This window comes from Amia ocellicauda, chromosome 18 (genome assembly GCF_036373705.1).
Source record: "Amia ocellicauda isolate fAmiCal2 chromosome 18, fAmiCal2.hap1, whole genome shotgun sequence".
In the NCBI taxonomy this organism is placed as follows: Eukaryota; Metazoa; Chordata; class Actinopteri; order Amiiformes; family Amiidae; genus Amia; species Amia ocellicauda.
This window is the reverse complement of record NC_089867.1, coordinates 25,096,760-25,113,712: the sequence shown is the minus strand read 5'-3', so window position 1 is coordinate 25,113,712 and position 16,953 is coordinate 25,096,760. Positions and strand designations below refer to the sequence as shown.

Genomic DNA, 16,953 nt, shown 5'->3' with positions numbered 1-16,953 from the left:
AAAGGGAAGTGGCAGTGTATCATTTTTTTGCTGATCACCCTGGTGTCCTTGCCTTGTAGCCCATGGGGGTGCCCTTGGTTAAAACACCGCTGTATGAGTGTGTGCTGCAAGGCGTAACAGTATGCTAGTAGTTTGTATTGTGTCTTTGAATTTGTATGAAGTTTTGAGTCGGAGCAGCAGTGGCAGCTCAGTAAGGCCTGGGTGTGAAACGTCTGGACACATTATGGTCGAGGGTGGTTTGTGAGAGGGAACGGCGATGCATCGAATGAGTTCAACAGAGGCTTGGAAGCAGTGAGGAGAAGTAGGGTTTGGAGTCAGGAGTGTTTTTGAGAAGTTGTTCCCCAGTGAGGATTTTGTAATGGGTTGACGATCCTTTCTAGATTTGACATGTGAGACAAGTTTCAGAACAGAATGAATAATAGAAGTGCTTCAATGGTCTTTAGGTAATCGGTAATCGTGCGTGCCGAGTGGAGGAGGTAGTTTCGTGTGGTGTGTTTTTCAGGCTGCAGGGTTGGCAGAGGCGGCGGTGGGATGCGCGTCTCCCTTTTGTTTAATTTCCTGTTTCCTGTCCTCACTTGTACCCGTCTCTCTCGCTCTCTCCCCCCGTGTCAGTTTTCCTTTTTGAATTTATTTTGGACTCCCCCCCCACCCCCCTTATCTCTCTTCCTTCATTGTCTAGCTTGACGGGGAACACTGATATCGGTGTTCTTCGAGGGCTTCCTTGTGTTCTCTCTCTCTGTACATCCCCCTGCCTTCTCTTGTTTTCCTTTCCTGTCTCCTGTCCTCGTTTCTGTGCCTGTAGTCCTGTGTTGTCTCTGTCTTGACTTTGAGCTCCACAGGGATGTGCCGTGCGGTGCTCTAACCAGGTTTCCCTCTTTCTATACAGGGTGTGCAGAATTGGTGTCTATGCCCTGCAAACACTTTCCACTTATTGGTGACTTTGTTTCCCTGTCCCAGTTTTCCTGCCTGTGCTCCATGGCTTCTGTGTGACTTGGTTTGTGTGGCAGGGCTTTGCTTGTATGGTTTGTTGGCAGTCTGGTTGCTGAGGGAAGTGTTGTCGCTAACCTAGGGGGGAGGCTTAGCTGCTGGGTTGTTTTGGTAATTGTCCCAGTGGTTCTTCCCAGTTAGACTAAATGCTTAAATGCTTGTGATAAGGGCCCACACATTGACATCTGTGCCAGTCTTGGCATCTCTCCCCACTCTATGATAGGAGTGGCTGGACCCACAGACTCTCCCTGTTCCCAGAGCACACCAAGAACTCTGCAATATCACACGTTTATTTTATTACTTTATTGACAACAGCAATGCACGCCCCCCCCAGGCTCCTCCTCTGCAGGGACCCTGGCAAAGACATCCACCCTGACCTCACCCGTCCACTGCGTCCACCTGCAACACATCACCCCTCTCACAGGCGGCTGGGCAGCACCAGTCGATGCACATGCACGATGTTTGCTCACACAAGCTCCAGGCGCGGGGGTGGGACCTCAGAGGGACTCTTCATCATTTCATGGATGTATCTGTCACTGCAATTAAACCAAATAAACTGTTAAGTGTCGATCATCATCATCACCCTACAGCTACCAGCAACACTTCATGGAAATACAATTCCAACAGTCACTTTCAAATGTATTACAATTACTGAGGGGAATTACAAACCCCTCCAACAGCACAAAGGGCCCTGGACCTGCACTGTAATCAAGACACCAGACATCACTTGCCTAGATAGAGCTACAGAAAGTGGCATTCAGCTCTTCAAATACTAAACTACTGTCACCGTTTCTAACAACTACAATCGGATCAAACGTGTCAAATGTAAAAAAGGTGCATTTCACAATTACAATTCTTTGTTTTTCCACTTTAATACATCAAATACGAGTCTGAGTCTCTGAGTCTCCACTTCCTGACTTACAGATCTACATCTTCACACTGCTCTCGCTGATTGGGATCTGCAAAACATGCTTTTATATAAACACATATATATATAATGTGTATGTGTGTGTGTATTAGGAGGGACAAAATAAAGCAAAAAGAGCCAAAGCACCATCTCCTAACAGGTAAGACAATGCATATGTTCCACAGAGAACACATTTCCTCAAAAAGACAAAACAAATAAATAAAGCACTAACTATCACTTCAACTCTTGCGTTAATTAATGTCACCCTGTTCAGAGGGAACATTACCAACTCTCCCCACAAAATGCCGGCTGCGTTACTTTATTTGGTCGATACTCTTGCTAAAAGCACAGCTGCCGCCTCACCTAAAACAATAATGATGTTTTCTCTATTTAACACATTCCTGGGTTTAAACCTGGCTTGGCTGGAACATTTCCTTTAATGTTGCTCAGCACATTTTGGCAAAAGATGGTCTGAATTCAGAGGCAGGGTCCCATATTGATTGGAGGCCCTGTGGGGGGGCCTTGACGCTTCCTACAATACAGAACATTTCTACAATAATAATGCAAAAACAAACTTCATCCCCTTGTATTCCTCTTTGCAGCCCAAACCAGAACACTGTGATAGTTCTCCTGTATTTTCAAGTTGCACAAATATGGTTTGTCTATTACAAAAAAAGCTCTTCAGACTCTTCCCAACACTGCAGTCTCCCCCCGCACTGCCACCCCCCCACACGCTACATCACGTGAGCACACGATTCAGGGGAATGAAGAATCTAGGATATGAACGACTTACACAACTACTGTGCATTCATCAACAAACGCATCCGTTCCTCGCGCTTCGTGTGTCAACCTGGCGAAACGTGACTCCGGCGCAGGGCACCTCCATTCAGCCAGTGTGTGTTCTTCATCATTAGCACATTTAATTATATTTGCATGCTTCTCTTTCTCGATAACTATCAAATAAAAGTAATGTACAAACACCTGCACCTGCCATCCTCGGGGGCTCATTCTTATTTATATTGACCTATAAATACACATATCTACACAATCACACACTGGAGTCTTCAAAACCAGAGATTTATGAGATTGTAGTCCTTTGAACAAGAAGGTTTTTAGTGAAACTGCACCCCCCCCCCGCAAGAGTAACTGATCGTAGCACCCCTGCCCTCCCGTGTTACAGACGTGTTCCCTGGCACCCGTTCTGCTGTGTGGCACTGTGCCGGCCGTGACCCGCAGCCAGCAGCTGTTCGCAGGACTCAGCCCGGTGCCTCGTCGCAGCGCTGCCCTCCGACACCGCGCTCCCCTCGCGCAGCACGGCCACCTGCCCCCTGCCGCTATTTATAACCCACAGAGAGGACCCCACTGCGGCAGCACAGCTGAGGTGGAAGAGGGCAAAGCCTTCTCACAGCCCCTTCCAGCAAACATGCCAGCCCAGTTCAGCGGCTGCCTTTATTCAGACTGCTTGTACTACTTTGCTCCAGGAGGTGCCAATTTCATCTCACTTCATTGAAATTGTGAAAAACAGTCATGTTTAACAGCTTTGCTAAATCTAAGAAGAAAATTGCAGAAAATTTAAGAAGATCAAAGGATACTCAAAGAAGTCAAAAGTGATGTCTTACCTTGGACAACAAATCAACGCAGACAGGTATTATGGAAGAAATCTAAAGAGTGAAAATGGGATGGAGTGAATGGGAAGAAATGGCACAAATCTACCCACCTACTTGAAGAGAAAAGTATTTGTTCGATGCAGAAGTGCTCACTCGTGCCTGTGAAACCTGGTCACTAAAAGCAAACGTGTTGCAGAAACTATGGATGACACTGAGGAGCATGGAGAGATTTCCGCTTGGAATTACAAGAAGAGATAGAAAAAGAAGTGAATGGACCCAAGGACAAGCACAAATGTGTGACAATATTGAAAGGGTGAAAATGGCAATGGCACACACTGTGAGGAGAACAGATCAGAGATGGACAAATGAAGCTATAGAATGGATAGAGCACAAAAAAGATGGGAAGGTGAAATAAGCAACTTTGCAGGCGTAAAATGGAAGAGAGATCAAAACAAAGTGGAAACATCTTGGGGGAGGCCTCCATCCAGCAGGGGATCGCTATATATATATACACACACAAACTAAAAGTGAAAAAGAAACAAGAACCTTTTATATTCATCATTAACATTCATTGCAGCTCTTCTCCACTAGAGGGAGCCACGTCCTCACATTTCCTTACGCACTGAAACGGGTTCTATGAACACAACATCTCAAACCTTTAGTTTAGCTACCAAAAGAAACACTATTTCAACATTTCAATCAGCATCATATGTGATTCATCATACGTTTCAGATTAATTAAACCTTTTTTGCTGAACCCAACACACACCCCTTCATAAAGCACAGCCTTCACCAGTGACTCCTTGTGTCTTTGTGCAGAAAAAGCCGTTCAATACACCAAACTCCAGTCACTGAGACTCAACACTGTTAACACACTGTCCTCGAGGGGCCAGCACTATTCACCCTAATGAGCTATCAGAGCTTTGGCATGAATGAAAGGGCCACAGGTGAGCTCAGCTAGGTTTTGCACAAGCAGTTTTAACAAATAATCATTGAATTAGTGATATCAAATGTGACACAATAGTTGATTTAAAAAAAAGAACTATTTTCCTCATTCATATCCCTTTTCACAGCCCTGAAACACCGGCACAACACATGCGGACGGCACCTACAGTCACCCTCCCATCACTTCAACAGCTCCGTCCGTCCAACAATGGGACACTCCTGACTCTAGCGACCGGTCCCAGCTTCACAGGCCCTGGGGTGCAGATTACAAAACCCCACAAAGCTTTCCTTTCTGTCCTGAACCACAGAGTCCCACAGAGCCGGAAAACCCTTTTCATCTGCAGCACACGGCCCTGTGGGACACCACCCCACTAAAACCACAGATATCAGACAATCGCATACAAGATATCATGCAAAGAAAAACCGCATTAGGTCAATAAACAACTTCAACTTCCTCTGAATTTGAATTCCTCTCTGGGTCTAACTAGGCCGAGTGACTAGGAAGGATCTCGAGAGCGCACGCCCCTCTCGTCAGATCGACACACCAATGACATTTCCTGTGACAGCACCTCAATCAATCAGATTACAGCATCTTTCCCAGCAATCGGACCAATTTAAAGACCGCTGAGACCTGCTCTCGGAAACTAACGGTTAGTGCTGGTGGGTGGCTTGACCTGAACACCCTTGACAGGAAGTGGCTTGAATGATGTGTAAATGCGCATAATGTTCAGAGAAGAGCCCGTGCCATCAGATCTCCAAGAAAAGGCGCTTAATTGCTAATTATGACCACATTACACACACCAGCAGCTAGCTCTGACAACCCCCGTCAGCTACTCTCCACTTCTATCCTGACAGCGTTTCCCCTGCCATTATACCAGGGGGCTCACGCTCACTAAAGCAAATAAAACATCATTCCCTGCATTTGTAACACAATGTCAAGCACAAAAAGGAGCACACACTAACACAGCTTTACACCACAGTCGCAGAATATCTTTCACAGTGCAGAATAACTGGATTTGTGGCCGTGGAACCAAATGCGCCCAATTAGCGCTCGGTTTATGGGGTTTCACCAAAGTATTACGACACTTCAGTCGCACACTTTTGAATCGAACACAATCGGGCGTCATTTGTGCACAAAATGCTGTGAAAGCACGATCATAATGCGCTCTAAACTTCATGTAAATAACCCCACTGCAAGGTAATGTAATCGTGTTAAGAAACACCTGCAGCTGAAACATCCTCAGATTCAGATCCAGTCTGAGCTGGTTCCTGTTCCCCTCTTTTTATCCGTATCTTTTTTCGGACTTTAGTTATCTCTGAAAGTCAGCCGTTGTGAAAGGAAGCCTCGCTCCGATAGAAACACGGCCCCGCACTGAAACTCACGTCTGCTGTTCTTATCTCTCGTGTAACTGGAAAAGTTCTGCTAATCAGCCGCGGGACACGGACTGTCTTTATCCTCCCGTTGTGTGCGTTAATCACCTGATAGCCATAGCTTTCTCATCTTGTTTGTTCAACAGCAGGGCTAATTTAATTTGTTCAGTTTCAGCAGTTTATATAAATCATTCTCTGGGAACAATTTAGACAGAAAGAACAAACAGTAAGTCAACAGTCAGATAGGGAATCAAAAACCCAGTAAGGCTTGTGGCTGGTTTTCAATACAATCTCTTCTTAGAAAAGGGAAAATGTTTCTGTGGAATAGTATAGGACTCCAATTAACATAAATGGAAAGAAGGAGAGATATGATTCAAGCACTATGGTATGCATACTGGGGCTCCGGTACATAAGTGCCGATACAGAGCCACTGTATTGATCCCTCCACTAATGGATGCTAAAGCACCCTCTTCTCGGACGACGCTGCTGAACAGTAAATGATAAAGCACGTTCAGAGCGCTCAGCCCAGCCCGTAAAGGCGTTTCCCAACGTAAAATGAGGAAATATCAGTGACATCGACCCACCCTGCCATCTGAACCGTGCATTGAACAATCCTCAACCTGTCTCGGCTAAATTAATTATGATGGCGTGCGCTGTTGCTCCATTAGCACAATTCAACATTCAAATTAATTCATTTACATGTCATTATTACCAAAAGTGATTTTTCACCACGGTAATGTGATACGTCTTGGTCAGAAGCCAGAGATTCGCCATGATACAAGCCCCCAAGGCCCGTACGTGCCGACTCCTGCTTGCCGGGCCCTGACCTGTCCTCCAGTCTTCTTGTCAGAACGGTTGTGCGCATTTAGGCGAGGCGAGAGAGCAACACGTAGCCTTTTTACACGTTGGGCCCACTTCCTGTGCCCTGTCACCATGAGAGACACGTTGCACACTTCAAGAAAGATATCGCTGCTCTAGAGGCAGTTCAGAGGAGAGCAACCAGACTTATTCCAGGTCTGAAGGGAACGTCCTACTGAGAGACTGAGGACCTGAACCTTCTCACCCTGGAACAGAGGAGACTACATGGGGACTTGATCCAAGTCTTCAAAATCATGAAGGGCATCGACCACATCAAACCAGAGGAGCTTTTCCAGATCAGCAGGGACACACGGACCCGGGGACACAAATGGAAATCGGGCTTCAAGGCATTCAAGACAGAAAACAGGAGACACTTCTTCACACAGAGAGGCGTCACAATCTGAACAAACTCCCCAGCGATGTGGCTGAAGAGACAATTTGGGAACATTCAAAAACAGACTGGATAGGATCCTTGATCACTCAGTTATTAATGGACACCAAACGAGCACGATGGGGTGAATGGGCTCCTCTCGATTGGACACTTTATGTTCTTATGTTCTAAGATATTCTGTGGCACATAAACATGCGCAGTACTTTGCTGGGCCCGAAGAGGGAGCCCTATTCTTAGTACACTTGAGATCAACGGTTCTAGTACAAACCATCGCCTGAACCTTTCGATCACGGTCCACCACCTGACACAATCTCTCTCCATACACCGTCCAGGTCACACACCATCTTCATTTGCAATTTATTATTTTTCCTTTTCTGTTCTGGTTTTCTTCTCACCGCACAACTAGAAATATTATCACATGAACTTTTACAACACGAACACAACACATCCCACCTCCCCTCACGCACACCCACACCTGTCTCAGCAGCAGAACACACACGGAGAAAGTCAAGAGCCCGTAAAATAATTCTACACATTCTGTGGAAAAACAACATGCGCTTTCAGGTGTGAAATGATGAAAAACCCGTGTAAAACCCGCAGCCTGAACCACCCCGACGTTTGTGAATCACTAGTTACTGATCAACAGATTAATTAGTAAAATAAACGGAAGTCTCGTCTCTGAAAGCCCAAGTTCAGTCAGGCGTTTGTTGTGAACAATGTAAAAATCACAGCTTTGGACAATGAACCTGTGTGATCACTGGCCTTTCAGGGTGAAAGGGTTTGGTATAATCAGTTCTCCAGTGTTTGCTCCAGGATCCGTCTGAACAAATCTGCTGTAGTAAATCTGCACTTCCAGACGTGGGATTCAGGCCGGTGGATTGGGAGGCACACAGTGTACAGGAACCTGGGAATGTCTGGTCGAGCACAACCTACTTTTGAATTCACTGAACTGACCTTCATCACTTCACTTCACTCATACTATTCACCAATGCATTTGATGTTTCTCCCCCTTTGATTTACACAACCTACTCCACACTTTCAAAGTGGGAAAATGGGTGAATAAACAAATCAATAAATCTGAAAATCAAATGAAAAAAAAAAGTGTTTATTAGAGGAGTATTCACCCCCTTTGCTATGACGCTCCTAATCAGCTCAGGTGCAGCTACTGCCTTCAGAAGTCCATCTGTGTGCAATAAAAGTGGTTCACAGGATTTCAGATTAAATGCACCCGTCTCCGGAAGGTCCCACAGTTGGGTAAGTGCATTCGAAGCAAAGTTGAGGAACGGCACAGGTCGGGGTAGGGGACGGGTGGAAACATATTTCAAAGGCATTGAATATCCCTTGTCAGGTCAGTCAGGTCATTCATTAAGAAGTGTGTACAGCACCACCCAGAATCTGTTTAGACAGGCCGTCCTCCCAAACTGAGCAGCCAGGTAAGATGGGCATGGGCCAGAGAAGCCACCAAGAGGCCAATAAAGACTGAAAGATCTACAGCAATCCATGTCTGAGATGGGAGAAACTGTCCATGTGTCAGCATAGCTCAGGTAATCAGTCTAATTTCAAACTGTATCGAAGTATCTGGAGCAGAACGCCTGTCCGGGGTCACAAGGAAACGGAAGATCAGTTTCATATCCTGTCTGATCAGATGCTATCTCGGTTTCACCGATATCTTTCCTCATTTAATGGAAATAAGCATCGCTCACATGTATTTGGACCCTCCGCCGAAGAACCCAGACACTTCTGCCCTGAGGAGACATCAGCAGATCACCTGTTCCACACACGGCGGTGAGGCGGCGCGGTGTCACCCTGTCCGTGTGACTCAGCTTGACAAATGCACCTCCACACGTAGGACAGTGTGAAATCGGCTTACGAAACATTAGGGAAACTGTCACACAAAGTAGTTTCACAAACATCACTTGATGTCATGTCAGAGCCTTTCTTGGGACTTTTCAGCTCAGCACACTGCAGGATGACACTGCACATTTCACATTGAACCTGTCCACCTGTCCACCACACCCTCGACGCAGCGTCCCCGGCCCCGTCTCGCTCGCGATGGCATGGGGCCGCGCCACATCTTGGAGTGTTGAAGCCCTTGGGCAATATATAAATATACAACAATATATAAATAAGCTCTGATAATGGCCTGATTCAGAGCTATGCTGGGTACTGGGGAACCAAGCACTAAGCGGTCACATCGCACCTGCGTTTAGGCATTCCTCTGTGCCAATATTATTGTGTCTCACCTTTGTTAACAATTAACAATTAGCTGTAAGCATTATGAACCCCTGCACCCTCTCAATACTGGTTCAGCTATGTCAGGGCTCACATTCGGGGGGCACTCGCCCCTCTGATTGCAGGTAAACATGCCCATCACGGCACTGCTCGGCACTTACACTGACGGCATTTACAGGCCGACGCAGGGGATTTACACGCAACACGGTCTCAGGCCAGTCTAATTGTTCAACACTCCGCTGCCCTTTCACACTCCGACAAAGACAATAAACAGTCTCTGTCCGCAGCCACATCCACAAAACAAACAAAAATAACAAAGGCAAAATGGCTAACTGAAGGAATATGTCCCAACAGACCAAAGAATTCCAGCTCTTCAGCACTCGGGGGCTTCCTTCTCTCTCAACACCCTTCCGGTCGGCATTCCCGGACTCGCTGCTGGGGAAACCGTCAAGAGAAGAGTTGACATGTCGCCGTGAGAGTGCGGGCGTCACCGGTGCCACATGGCTGCCCACATTACAGACTGATGAGTTCAAACATTCAAGGCTGTAGTGCTGACCAGACTTGTAAGAAGCCTTTGTTTATAGTGTGGGTAATCCACAAGTTAAACTAATTTAACACTGTTAAACATTGTTTTGTCTATTTGCCCATGGAGAACAGATGGCTAACGACCACAGCGATTCTGCTTTAACCCTTTGAGCAGTAAGAACGACGTCTCAGTGAGCTGTGCCTCAGCAAGTTTTGACGTTGAAAGGTAATACAGCGCTTATGAAACTATAAAAATGTGGATCCCTTTTGTTATTTTAGACTAACAAAACAGCTAAGCAAAAGTAAAAGTCGAGTCAGATCAAAACTCACATAACTTTGTACTTTGCAATTAGCAGTCAAAGTGTTATCTAGTTTATTAATAAAGAGTTTAAGAACATAAGAAAGTGTCCAATCGAGAGGAGCCCATTCACCCCATCGTGCTCGTTTGGTGTCCATTAGTAACTAAGTGATCCAAGGATCCTATCCAGTCTGTTTTTGAATATTCCCAAATTCTCAGCTGTCAGTTTGTCAGTGAGTGTCCTGTTAAAAATGGGATGGGAGGTAGTGAGTGTCCAGTAATACCATCTATTCATGCAGCGAGTTCATACACATTGGGACAGGTTTGTGTTTGAAAATAAAACAAATAAAACCGGGAGTACAGAACAAAATGTGCCTTCTGGCGTTTTACTTGGGATTGTCATCAAACACGTAGCAACAGAGAATGAAAACAAAATATCCCTCTCACAGATGTACGTGCTTAAAAAAAAAAAAACTAAAACAAGACCGTGACCGTCATGGTGCTAAATATGGAGATCTATTTAATCTACATCCTACATAGATCTAAAACATGGGAAAAAAAAACAAACAAAACACGCCAGCTAACATGCATATTGAAACTACAGGGTCCGGCTGCATGAACAGACACTTTGTCTTAATATAATTATAAATCATACTAATGATATACATGGAGTTCAAACTGTTGCATATAACAGTCTTTCCTTAGACTGGTCTTACGTAGTCAATCACGCGATGCATTCTGGGAATTTTAAGACACCTGAAGAAATAAAATAAAAACATGGTGGACGCGCCTCTAAAACAGTGACGATCCCAGTTAACTGAAGATCTGTGCTAGTTATTGAAATATATTATTTACACAACGCACTCAAACACAAGGCTTGGAATAAAATAACAAAAAGTTAACAGTGTCAACCTGCTGTGCATGCGATCTGTAAAAGACAGGAACAGAAACAATGGAAGAGTATGGACATTTTTAAAGAGGGAACATACCACCTACTGGAGGAAGACCATCCTAAAACCTATACGCAACACAGAGATATTATTGTTATTAATAAGTATAATAATAATAATTCCTTGCCAGATGCCCTTATCCAAACGTGCTAAAATACAGTACAAAATTACAAAACAGGCACAATACAAATTACAGTTTCGAAATGTAGGTAAAATATACAGGTGGTTATTGAAATCTTTGGGGAGGAGTCTCTGTTTTGGGGCGATTGCCGGTGGGCGGGGTGTGTGTGAGCCAATAAGAGAGGGAGCGGAGTCTCTGTGAGCCAATGGGAGGCTGAGTCGCTGTAGACTCGGCCATCAGTTTCATTGAAGACAGACTTAAATTCTAAGTAAGCCTGGGAGTGAGGACTGAGGAGGCTGACTTTTCGAGCGAAGTCTTAGTCAGTTTTAACTTTTATTATTACTTATTTCCTGGTAGACGCCCCATGTCCACAAAACATAAGAGCAATACAAAGTGCAAAAATACAGTACAGTACAGTTTTTGTAGCTGACTAACTTTCATTAGACTAGTCTAACTGTCAAATTAAGACCAGTCTAATGGTTTAGACCAGTCTAATATAGTTTTTTGCAACCAGGCCCTGCTGAATGTAACTACAGTTCTGGGACTAAAAAAGCATTTGGCCTGTATATTAAACATATTGGGTCTATTGAAGTTAGTCATATTGATACATACATACATAACACGACACTAATAACAACCATAACTAAAATGATACTAATGACTACATAGGCCTTGAAAATGAACATATACAAATGCCAAGCCTCAAAAGTGTGTAGGGTGGGTTGTAGGCTGTGTTTTCCCCCCACTGTCACCCACGGCCCTGACTCACACTCTCCCAGCACTGCGGTCCCTCTCTCTCGGGCCCGTTGGGTTGCAGCGGCGCCATTCTGGCCGGGCTGCAGCGGGCCTCCGGCTGGCTGACGTGACGTGATCCACCGCCAGCCTCCTGGCTCTGCTGACGCGCCAGGGTGTCTTGCGGCAGAAACGCACGCTCCCTCACTCACGCTCTGTCTGCGGCGGCGGTGTCACAGGCGTGGGGGAGGAAGTGACATGTCTGCTGGGGCCTGGAGTGGGAGTCACAGGCTGCGCACTGTCATACAGCCATACTGTCATAGCGAGGGGGGGAGAGAGAGAGAGAGAGAGAGAGGGAGAGAAGGAGAGAGAAGCTTATAGAGACATTACATTTGAATATACCCAAATGAGAAAATTTGTATATAATTGTAAATGGAAAGCAAATGGGTTCATTGTCAGACAAGATGGGTAGAGGGACAGAAGCAGACATTAGAGTAAAATCGACAGATGGATACAGGACTTCTTTATACAATATGGCTGCAGTGTTATGTATTTATGTTGAGAACACAGCTCACCACTTACTACATGTGTGCTTGGGTCACTTTTCCACGTCAGCCCCTTTGCCCACCACAGTCTCGTTCAAGCTGAGCTGCAGAAGAGCATGCCTGTGGCTGAACATTGTGCATCTATGGAGCATTAAAACATACTTCTGCCTCCTCCCTGCCTGAGCACACAGCAGCACACACACAAGCAGGCAGATCTACAGTAGTTTGGGAGCTACAGCGAAACGCACCACTGAGAGACATCCTCCCACTCCCGCGGCCGCCGCAGCCAGAGATAATCGCGTGACTTGTTAGGTTTTACTCTCTGACTTCAAGGCCAGCCTACTGTAAAAACCACATCTTAAAAAGTTCACCGCTTTTCTCTCTCTCTCTCTGTGTATGACAGTTTATTTTCCAGTTGGTGGCTTTGGCGCTGCTCAATACTGAAATAACCCCGAGAGCAAGCGTGTGCGGAGTGACGCTAGCAGTGTCCTACTGAGGGAACTGGGGTAAGGGGGAGGAAAGGTCAGAGCAGCAAAAGGGCAGAGGAACCCAGGTCTGAAACCCAGAGAGAGAGAGAAGATATTGGGGTTAGAGGGCACTCACACAGCAGAGGGAAATGCGGGGATAGAGGAATGGGGGTTCAAAGAGAAAGACCGGGGAATAGAGGCGTATGTTCGGGGGTGTTCATGATATACGTAAATTCTCGTTTGGGATTTTTATGACAACACTGATGCCTTCCCAGAAGCCCCTGGGCTCAGTGACTTCATCTCAACCTCTTCACCTGCACCGTTTACAGTAACAGAGCTGGGCAGCAGTGTGGTGAGGGCCTTAAAAAAAACTCACACTCACTCAGCCCCTCTCGAGCCGCAGAAATTGGGTAATACAGGGTGTTTTCAGGGCTTTTTTTTTCTTCTTCTTCTGACAGCTGATTCAGAGGATTTCCCTGCGGCCTCCCCTCCACCTCTATTTTTGGACTACACAATTCGGCCCGAATCAGCACTCGTGTCAGTGTGTTTATGGAGGTATTTTGTGCCCCTGACTGATGCGTACAGCTTTGGCATGTAATAGGAGGATTTTATCACCTCTCTCACAGTTCACTGCCACTGACGTCTCCCTGTCTGTTTGATCGGTTCACATTTCCTGAGAACAGAAAGAAATCTGTAAACAACACTAGTAGTGCACGGATAAGTGGTAAGAGGTGAACTGTTTCAGATAACCTGGGCTAGAATCTGATTTGCACTTTTCATTTAAAGGTTACCGTTAACTTCAATGTATGGAAATTCCATTAAAGTCTGGCCCTGACATGCAGGAAGCAAGTGCAATTTTGAAGTCTGTGTCAACACCCAGCTGTTCACCCGCTGCAGGCATTATTGGTTTCATAATCTTGTCCCTTACCACTTACCATCCCTCGTACAGGCCCTGACATGCCGAACAAGTGCAATTTTGAAGTCGCTGTGGGCATTATTGGTTTAATAATCTTGTCACTCAACTTACCGTCCCTCGTACGAGTCCGACCGTGTGCTGTGTGCCAAGTGTGGTATGCGTCGTGTCGGTACGAATCGGCAACAGATGTACTTTCAAACGTATGTGTAAACTCACACAACAACACGAAATCATAAAACCTACTGTCAACACGATTCATTTCCACATGGGTACACAGATTTTGATTTGTAATGACTACAACTCGCGACTGTCAAATTACTGTCAAAAATATGACACAGATGTCACTGGCATTGGCTGCCGAATGAGGGAAAATCGATTTGGATGTTTATGCGCACGGTTTGATAATTATCGCTGCTACACAGGCTATACATACGTTCTAAATGTTGGGCCAGATTAAATCAAAACTTTGTACTCAGTTGCGGCTTCATTTTCAGTATGATGACACTTTCTTAGAATCAGAAATGTAACCGCTATGATGTACAGCTTTGTAGTTTGCTATTAGCGGGTTGGTCAAAGTTTTGATTTAATCCAGCCAATCCAATCCAGTAATCTGTAGTACATAAGTATAAAATATACCATTACACATTTTTTTAATTATTGGTAATTCAGATATGTGGTGAAAAACAAATACAACTATGAATTCAGTGTTTTAGAATACATTATTATCGTTTAGTGCGTCTTCTCTCTCTGGGTGACTGCATAGAGACTGTTAGTGGTTGAGCCACTTGGAAGCCACCCAATGCAGTGGTTTGGTGTTGGAAAAGTGGCTGTTAAAATCCTTCTACAGGGTAAATAGCGCCATTTCTAAAAGCACAGTTTTATGTGTCTTTATGTGTTGTTAGAGTATATAAGAGAGATAAATACCACTCTTCCAAATGGATTCTAACATATAAGCAACTTTTGAAACTTAAAAATGTCAACCTTACCAAATAATCGCCTCCTTGATTGTGGAAAAACTGCCAAACAACCGGATTTGTCTTCCCACGGCAACAATACTATCGAGTGAAACGTGTTAGCGTCCTTGACAGTCATAGTGTCCATAGACAGTGTGGAGTGTTGCTGTGTCCACGGCTGTGGGAGAAACAGTGAAGACGGCATTATTTTCTACTTTCCTGCACTGGAGGTTGTTAACAGAATTTGTTTATATGTTACACTATAATAATGCCCCCTCCCCCAATAAATACAAATCAAATAAATAATGAAAACATATGAAAACACCAATGCAAAATGTAAACCTGAAAACAAGTGAAGCAGGAAATGCAATACCCAGTTTATGATGTACTGTCCCTACATTTTTGGCACCTAAGGAGCTCTCTAATGCGCATTCAGACTGAAACTTAGGCCTGTAAGAAGATGTTGATGTTTTTTCATAACAACAGTATTAGAGAGAGCTCCTTGGTCGGGGTCTCCAAAAATGTTTTCACAGTATACTATAAAACAGGGATTTGCGAAGGACTGTTTTTTGAAGATGTCATGTAAAAAAAAGTCCATTGTTACAACAATGCTTCCACAGCAATGCATCCTTGAGCCGCGACAAACAGGGCTGATTCAAGACCCGGTGACCCTAGGTAACGTCCTGTGTGTATTCGAGGAGCCATTTTCCTGTTCAAATATGAGGAAGTGATGGGCGCAGGGGTACTTCTCTATTCAGGAAAAGCTTAATTTCTCCTTTCTGTTCTACTCAATAGGTTCATTATAGTTGCAACACATAGTTCATTGCAGTTCTTTCAGGCAAGAGACCAGTCAGCCTCTCTCTGTGGGTCATGAATAGTATGTTTAGAGCATATTGAGGGAGCTTCAATCTGTCCCCTTTCAGGTTAATATGTTGTATAGAAAGCATATGAAAGAAAAACAAAACAGACGGCAAAAACAACATTCCAAAAGATTGAGAGTTCATAAGACATACATCCGCCTTTCTGTTTAACAATTAAGTTGCACATGTTTAGATTTGCCCTTTTTGAGGATTAAAAACTTTAACACTGAGTTCATGTGGAGTGGGACACAAATGGGATGGGGAATTGAATATGTACCAGACTGCCTCCAACCCTCACACAATGTTTTCTCAGGCAGGACCTCTCAGGCCCAATCAGGCCTTTTCTGTGGATCGGATTCTCTTCACCGAGACAAAACTTTCATTCTGCGATCCCAGTGGCTCCGAGAACTGAGCTGCAGGTTGCATGTCGGGACGCACTCGTGCGTGTCATTTCCCCAGGGTTCATTCGGGGAAAATGCACTTAGCAGGACAACTGCAAATCAAGTTACGTGTGAATCCACAGTTTGAGGGAATGAAGAAAAACGGGTATTGTCTCTCCATTTAAAAAAAAAAAAAAATGCAATAATCTGGATCTCAAATGACAGGAAAGCATGTTTGAAATTCCAGAGTGTGATACTATAGTGTGCAAAATCTGTCTTCACCTGTTACAGTGTTATTGCCGTGAATTAACACAGCACAACAACCTCACCTGGTGTTTGCAGGTCACTGCTGTTGCAATAGGGTTTACAGCCAGTGGGGATATTAAATTAAATGCAGAAGTTCAAATGGTTGGTGACAGGGCTCACTGGTGCTCTTTCTAAAGTCACTGGCATCACGTTTATTTTTTAATGAAGAAGAATATTAAATGAGTGCATGTTCTTTGCAGGAAATCTAATGGAAATATCAACTGCACTAAATGCTGAAAAAACACAAAACCCGCTCTCTTTCTGGAAATATACCTAATCTCATCAAAAGCATCAAATGAATGCTTTGCTTCTTCAGATTTCCTGTGCAATATCAATCTGATAAACTCCTGACTCACAAGATATGTGTGTCTGAGAGGAGGAGAGGTGTGTGTGTGGGGGGGGGGGCAGGTTGGTGAGGCACGCTGACACGTACTTACACACTAAGCAGAAGAAAGATGAGAGCAAATGTCAGGTCAGATCTGTCATTCAGGCCTTGGGACTTGTGAAACTATGAGCTGCAATTATTAAACAAGGCTGGGCAACAGTGTACTTCTCTTTCTTTTGGTTTCAGTTCACAGTTATTTGGGCCAAAAACAGCAAGAA

General features: G+C 44.7%; 1 long non-coding RNA gene across 1 annotated transcript; it reads right to left on the bottom strand.

The window, feature by feature from the left end:
• Positions 1-1,271: 1,271 nt before the first annotated feature.
• LOC136713743 (uncharacterized) lies at positions 1,272-14,980 on the bottom strand. Its single transcript, XR_010804975.1, has 3 exons — positions 14,838-14,980; positions 11,961-12,237; positions 1,272-1,523 (listed from the first exon to the last, which is right to left on the bottom strand). It is a non-coding gene; the product is annotated as an uncharacterized LOC136713743 (long non-coding RNA).
• Between the last annotated feature and the right edge of the window lie 1,973 nt (positions 14,981-16,953).